Source organism: Pinus tabuliformis, chromosome 7, assembly GCF_031772625.1.
Source record: "Pinus tabuliformis cultivar Carrire ecotype Pingquan chromosome 7, CPIR1, whole genome shotgun sequence".
In the NCBI taxonomy this organism is placed as follows: Eukaryota; Viridiplantae; Streptophyta; class Pinopsida; order Pinales; family Pinaceae; genus Pinus; species Pinus tabuliformis.
Genome location: NC_142293.1, coordinates 243,469,438 through 243,476,677, shown reverse-complemented (window position 1 = coordinate 243,476,677; position 7,240 = coordinate 243,469,438).

Below are 7,240 nucleotides of genomic sequence, written 5' to 3'. Positions count from 1 at the left end.
TAGTCTCAGAAGCAACAACAAAAACAAAGAGGTGTGAGACAAAATGCGTCATCATTAATTGGTATTTACAGTGGCAACAATACCATGAGCATTTTAATGGGTATCAATATTTTTTATTCAAAATATGCATTAGTGGAGAGAGTGCTCAGCCAATATCCATAACGTGTCAAAATCTAGAGGCATTCAAATCAGAGGCAGTGTATGTTCAGAAGGAGCATATCACATATGCCCAGTTTATGGAGCAGCAACAGCAACAGTCCTCGAAGAGATTTTTCATGAAGAAGAATGCACATCTCAACAGCGAGACTATGATCTTCATAGCCAAGTGATTGCATGAGGAGAGAAATGCATCTTGTAGCCCCTTGCCATTGATGTCAAAGGGGGAGAGAATTGTGGAGAATTTGTGATGGCCTTTGTAGAAGAAAGCAGGCCATTAGTGTCTCATGCAATGAGACATGTGGAAGTAGCATGAGGTTTGGCCATCACATGAAGAGAAGGATGGATTGTTGCCATCAATGCCAAAGAGGGATATTGTTGGAAATTTGGCATTGTCTGGATGGCCATTGACCTAGTGAAGGCATTTCCAAGTGTGTTGGAATTGATGACAACAATCTGCTAGGGAGATGTGTTGGGAAGTTGGGATTGCCTAATTGTTGGCAGGAGTGCTGGCATTGATATCAATCAAACTATCTCAGATTTTTATCACAATAGATGTTAGCAGTAATGACCCAGGAGGAATCTCATGGTAGTTGCAAGATTCATGTAGAGAATCATCATAGTAGTAGGTTTATTGGAGAAGCCATAAACTGATGATTACAGTGATGGACTAGATGGAAGTCCATGGTAGCTGTAGGTTTCATGCAAAGGATCACCTTGGTGGTTGTGAGTTCAGTTGTCTGGAGAGTCAAGGAGTAGAAGAGTGGCAGAGAGTTTGGAGCCATCTTAGAGGTAGCAGATGGGCTCAAAGCCTACATCATAACCTCTCCAATGGAAAGTGTTGGAAAGTCAGAAAGGCAGTAAAGGTTTTCATGATCTTGATAATTACTTTTGATGTTTCTTATCATTACAATTCTTTATATATTCTTTCTTTAGTTCATTAATCAATTACCAAAAGAAGCAGTACATAAAACAATGGACACAATGTGTAGGCACATGTCAGGGAAAAACCCCCCTCGAGGGGAAAACCCAGACAAAGTAATTCTTCCTTTCAATAATATTCTTTGAGACTCTTCACCCTAAACCAAGACCAGACCTTCTCTCCACACCAAGTTTGAAGACTCCCTTTCAACCCCTCAATTTCATTTTCCTTCATATACATGTCTATATTTGTTTCTCGAAGAACCTCCATATACATGTCTATATATGTTTCTGGAAGAATGCCAACTTTTTTTTCTCTTTTTCTTATTTCCAACAGTAAGTCGTGCTTTCTTCAAAAATCCATGCAACTCGATTAGTCAGGATAGTGTGCAATATTTGATCAATTTTTAATCCAGTCTTCTATCTTGGGAAATCTATTAGCTTTATAAAAAATGAGCATGTTATCACAAAATCTTACCCTGATAGGCTGCTGATCAAGTAGACTCTGAGTAACTCTTTCAAACCAATATGTTGGCTAAGGCTTAGCCTCCTCAACCTGAGAGGGCTCTCTCAATAGGTTTAAGATTTTTTATTAATGATTAGATGGCTAACTCTAGTAGTAAAATCGAACAAAATATGTAACTTGGTTGAATCAAGGATTAGCAAACATTCATTGGGCTATGGATTCAAGGTAGTCTTCAACAAAACATCATGATCAGCAAAACATGGAAGTCAAGGCACTTGGAGTTTAGGTTTACAAGTAAAATAGTAACATAGTAAATCAACACAATTTACAAGCATGTGAAGGAAGTTAGAGCATTTTCCAATGAATTGTAAGTATCACAAGCTCATACCAACTGCAAATAAGTAATTTAACAAGGCCATAAGAACATCAAACACATAAACTCCTTGTGAATCTTGAGTAGTCAAACTGATCTCTGTATTAGGTATGAAAACCATAGTTTCTTACAATAAAACAACTTTCTTTTGCTAATAAAATTACCAACCCTTGAGGAATTTGATTCTCAAGATTTATATATAGTTTTACAACCTTGGATATTGTGATCCATATTTAGAGGAATTTGAATTCCTAACTTAGACACCTATCTATTCATAAAACAAACTACTTAATTACAACTTGACAGCTAGCTGTCTTTAAGAGTCCTAATAAAAATAGGAGTGAAACTCCTAAAACATGCTTTTAAAAACCTTATCTATGACTTCAATGCATTCCAAATCCATTTCTTTGAGCTTGATTATGTCCACAGTGTTGTTGCAAAACCTGCTAAGTCATGACCGAACTGTCCTGAAAACTAGGAGACAAAATTCCTCCTTTTAAGGCCCTTAATCCTTTATGCTTATCTTCGAGAAATTTTGCTAGTGTATATGTGGCATGCATTAATAGTCCATTAAAACACCATTTTCCACCTGTGCAAAAAGTAAATTCGAACATATGGTGGAAAGGATGAAACATGACTGTGCTACGTAAATACTCTGTTTTCGTAGCACAACCTTCATATTACTTATGAAATAATCCTTGAAACTTTGCTATCTACACCACTGCAATCTGAAACTTCACATATGATCCTATGGCTACTAGAAACTTCAAAACTTGAAATTAATTAGACCCTACTTCTGGAAAGCATCCATAAGTGCTAAATGATCATCTTCAGCAGTTTCGTAGCGCGCTACGAAACTGATGTGTATGCTTTTTGTTTAACACGACCTTTAAACATCTGTAGTTTGGGAGTTTTTTAAAAATTCCATGAATACTAATCTGATCATAAAAATCAAAACAAATTAACCTTATAAGATGTTCTTCTTCACAAATTTGGTCTTCACCTTAATGAAAGACTGACCTATAAATTTATCATTTTCTGCACTGTTTTTATCTGAAAAATAGGTGTTGAGACAAAGCTTATAACTTTTGATCCCTGATAGTTGTTACAAAAATGGATGAGGTTTTTTTATAGTTTATAAGAAAAACCTCTCTTAGTTTTTTGAAAACTAGCTTCAATTGTTCGGAATCTGCATTATAAAATCATGTATAAAACAGGAAAATTCAGAATTTTGAAAATAGGTCTCCAAGTAAACTTCGAATCTCCAAATTGGTAGCACCTGGGAGAAATTTGAAAGAGGTTTTTGTTCCTTGTTATGTTCTTAGAAAAAACGTCCTTCAGATGTTTTAAATTCATCTTCATTTTCCTGAAAATTCCTTTTGAAACTAACAGCTCAAAACAGTCCAAGAAACACACAAATCCCCTTGCAGCTCCTGGTAGAAATACATGTAACCTGTCTGGATGAAAGCTTGTGTGAAGATGAGGTCATCCATGATCTGTTAAACCTCAATAGGTTCCTATCCAAACACATAGCCTTCTTTTTATGCTTTCATCTTCATGGAAATTTCCCTTTATAGCCCAAGTTGCCCTCTTAAAAATATGACAGCTGTAAAGAACTTTTTGGATAGCAAGCTGTTTGTCACAAAGTTAACTTTTCAAAGGTGACAACTGACTGATACATGCAAAGGCTAAAAAGTAAATGATAGTGAGGAGCTCTGGTAACTTGTTTAAGGAATAATATTTGAATGTGAAGAGAAAGGTGACAAAATGAGGGAGTGGAAAACAACAGCCACTTCATCAACCAATAACTCTGCTTTTCCTGAAAAAGAAGGTTGCACTCTTGAGCTCCTATCTCTTGATACTTGATATTTGTTACAAAAATGGAGGAGGTTTTTGTAGGTAAGAATTTTTATAAGAAAAACATCTTTTAGTTTTCAAAAATGAGTTTTCAATTACTCAGGAACCCCCTTGGAATTTGACTACTAAAAACAAAAAAACAGGGTTTTTGCCTCATAATGCGCTACAAAAAGAGCAGCGTTTTTGTAGCGTAAAACAAAAATTTTACACTGTTTGCACTATGAAAACGTGGTTTCGGTGCTAATTCCAAAATTTTCAAAATGGCTTAAGCTATGAGTTTCTAAACCAATTATAAACCGAAAGTGAGACTTATGAGACATGGAATAAGGTTGTTAGATTTTATTTGGATATGAAAATGAGACCTATGAGACTCCTAACCTATCACCTACCCACTAAAACATAGGATGACTTGACACTCATCTAAGACCATGATTAGGAAAAATGTAAACTCTTATTTTGGTGATAACAGTGGCTCCACTTGGGATAGTGTACCCCTGTGGCACACTAAGAACTCGTAGCTCCAGTGCTATCTATTTTTTGGTAAAACAGAAATACTTTTATTTGATTTGACAAGCATCTTCTTCAAACTGTTGGGCCTTCAACTCAGGCTTAAGCTTGATGATCACTGTAGAAGAAACAAAACTGTATCTGTTGAAAAATGCTCAGTCAACCTACCCTGACCTTATGTGCACATTCCTACCTACCCTATCAGCTGCAACCTCCTTTTGTAGCTTAAGGAACATGAAACTTCCAATGAAGCCAGTCATTGATCTGATCTGACACTTGAATCTCTTGACTATGCTTGAAGCAAAAATAAACATGATACTGAAATAACCGAGGCAGCCTGAGATGTAACTAATCCTCAAGATGAAAATATAACTAGAAATCTGAACAGTAAATCTTTTCCATGTAATTAGCTATAGGGTCAAAAAAGACATGATTAGTTTGATGATCATCATAACATTCTATATCTTCAGACAACTGATTCTCAGCCACATAAGATTCCTTTGATATGCTATCCAACTACTTTTCTGAATGATTCCCACAAACAATGTAATTTTCCACATTATTATGATCATTCTTTGATGTAAGCTGTTGCAAAGTATGACATAAAAATTAACCTTTTCCTCTGCCTAAGGGTTATAAAAGCTATCTTCCAGTATTTCTTCTTAGTTTTTTCCATGATTTTCATACTCTTTATGATCAAAAGACTAGCAAGTTTACTGCATCTTTACATTAATCTCAGAGAATGTAACATGGTTTTCATATGTAAACCCCTGTTGATTTTCGTGTTGCATTTCATGGGATGTTATCCTTTCTTCTTGGTGTTGAAATGTTCTGTTATGAAGAGCTTCTAAAATTTCTTCATCCATGAATTCATCATCATCATAACAATCCTCCAAATATTGAATAAAACTCACAGAATGTTTACAACAATCTTTGACCAGCAATAAGGAGGGATGACACTCTTTATACATCTCATAGAATACATCATGGAAATTAGAAAGCTAATATAATGAACCATTTTCCAAGCCTTTATACCAAGACCATGTTTTTCCTTTTAAAGTGGTCATAAACATCTTCATGAGACAATCTTCAGGGAATTGAACTTTAAGACTGTGTAGATGCATATGGAACCTAACCAAATGAAGAGCAACATTGTCTTTCTTTTCATCTTTGAATATTGGAAGATCATCTAACCATTCAACCTTTGGCATAGGATTTGGAAAACCAAGGATATGAGACTGATTCATAGGGGCATACCTGGGATTCATTCTTGCAATGGAACTCATCTTGAAACTTCATCAAGCTATTGATCTTCTAGTAGTGGAGTCACCTTCCAATTTGTTATTTGATGTGTGGAGTCCCTAAGGTAGATGCAGCCTCGAACAGCTTCCTGAGCTCCTGCTACCTTCAGAAGTTCAGCTTCTTGATTTCAGGAATGAGTAATCTTCAAATTCCTGGTAGACACACCAAACTGTTATCACAAAATCTGACCCTGATAGGCTACTAATCAAGTAGACTTTGAGTAACTCTTTCAAACCAATCTTTTGGCTGAGGTTTAGCCTCCTCAACCTGAGAGGGCTATCTCAATAGGTTTAAGATTTTTTATTAATGATTAGATGGCTAACTCTAGTAGTAAAATCGAACAAAATATATAACTTGGTTGAATCAAGGATTAGCAAACATTCATTGGGCTATGGAGTCAAGGTAGTCTTCAACAAAACATCATGATCAGCAAAACATGGAAATCAAGGCACTTGGAGTTTAGGTTTACAAGTAAAATAGTAAATCAACACAGTTTACAAGCATGTGAAGGAAGTTAGAGACTTTTCCAATGAATTGTAAGTACCACAAGCTCATACCACTGCAACTAAGTAATTGAACAAGGCCATAAGAACATCAAACACATAAAATCCTTATGAACCTTGAGTAGTCAAACTCATCTCTGTATTAGGTATGAAAACCATAGTTTCTTACAATAACACATTGCTAATAAAATTACCAACCCTTGAGGAATTCGATTCTCAAGCTTTATATAGAGTTTTACAACCTTGGATATTGTGATCCATCTTTAGAGGAATTCGAATTCCTAACTTAGACACCTATCTATTCATAAAAGAAACTAATTAATTACAACTTCACAGCTAGTTGTCTTTAAGAGTCCTAATACAAATAGGAGTAAAACTCCTAAAACATGCTTTTAACAACCTTATCTATGACTTCAATGCATTCTTTAGTCAGCTACCAATCCATTTCTTCGAGCTTGATGATGTCCATAGTGTTGTTGCAAAACCTGCTGAGTCATGACCTAACTGTCCTAAAAACTAGGAGACAGAATTCATCCTTTTAAGGCCCTAATCCTTAATGCTTATCTTCGTGCATTTTTGCTGGTGTATATGTGGCATGCATTAATAGTCCATTGAAACACCATTTTCCACCTGTGCAAAAAGGAAATTCGAACATATGGTGGAAAGGATGAAACATGACTGTGCTACATAAATACTCTGTTTTCGTAGCATACCCTTCATATTACTTATGAAATACTCCTTGAAACTTTGCTATCTAAACCATTGCCATCTGAAACTTCACATATGATCCCATGGCTACCAGCAACTTCAAAACTTGAAATTAATTAGACCTTACTTCCGGAAAGCATTCATAAGTGCTACCTTTTTTTTAACATGGCCTTTAAACATATGTAGTTTGTGAGTTTTTTCAAAATTCCATGAAGACTAATTTGATCACCAAAATAAAAACAACTTAACCTTATAACATGTTCTTCTTCACAAATTTGGTCTTCACCTTAATGAAAGACTGACCTATAAATTTATAATTTTCTACACTGTTTTTATCTGAAAAATAGGTGTTGAGACAGAGCTTATATATTTTTATCCCTGATAGATGTTACAAAAATGGAGTAGGTTGTTGTAGATAAGAATGTTTATAAGAAAAACCTCTCTCTG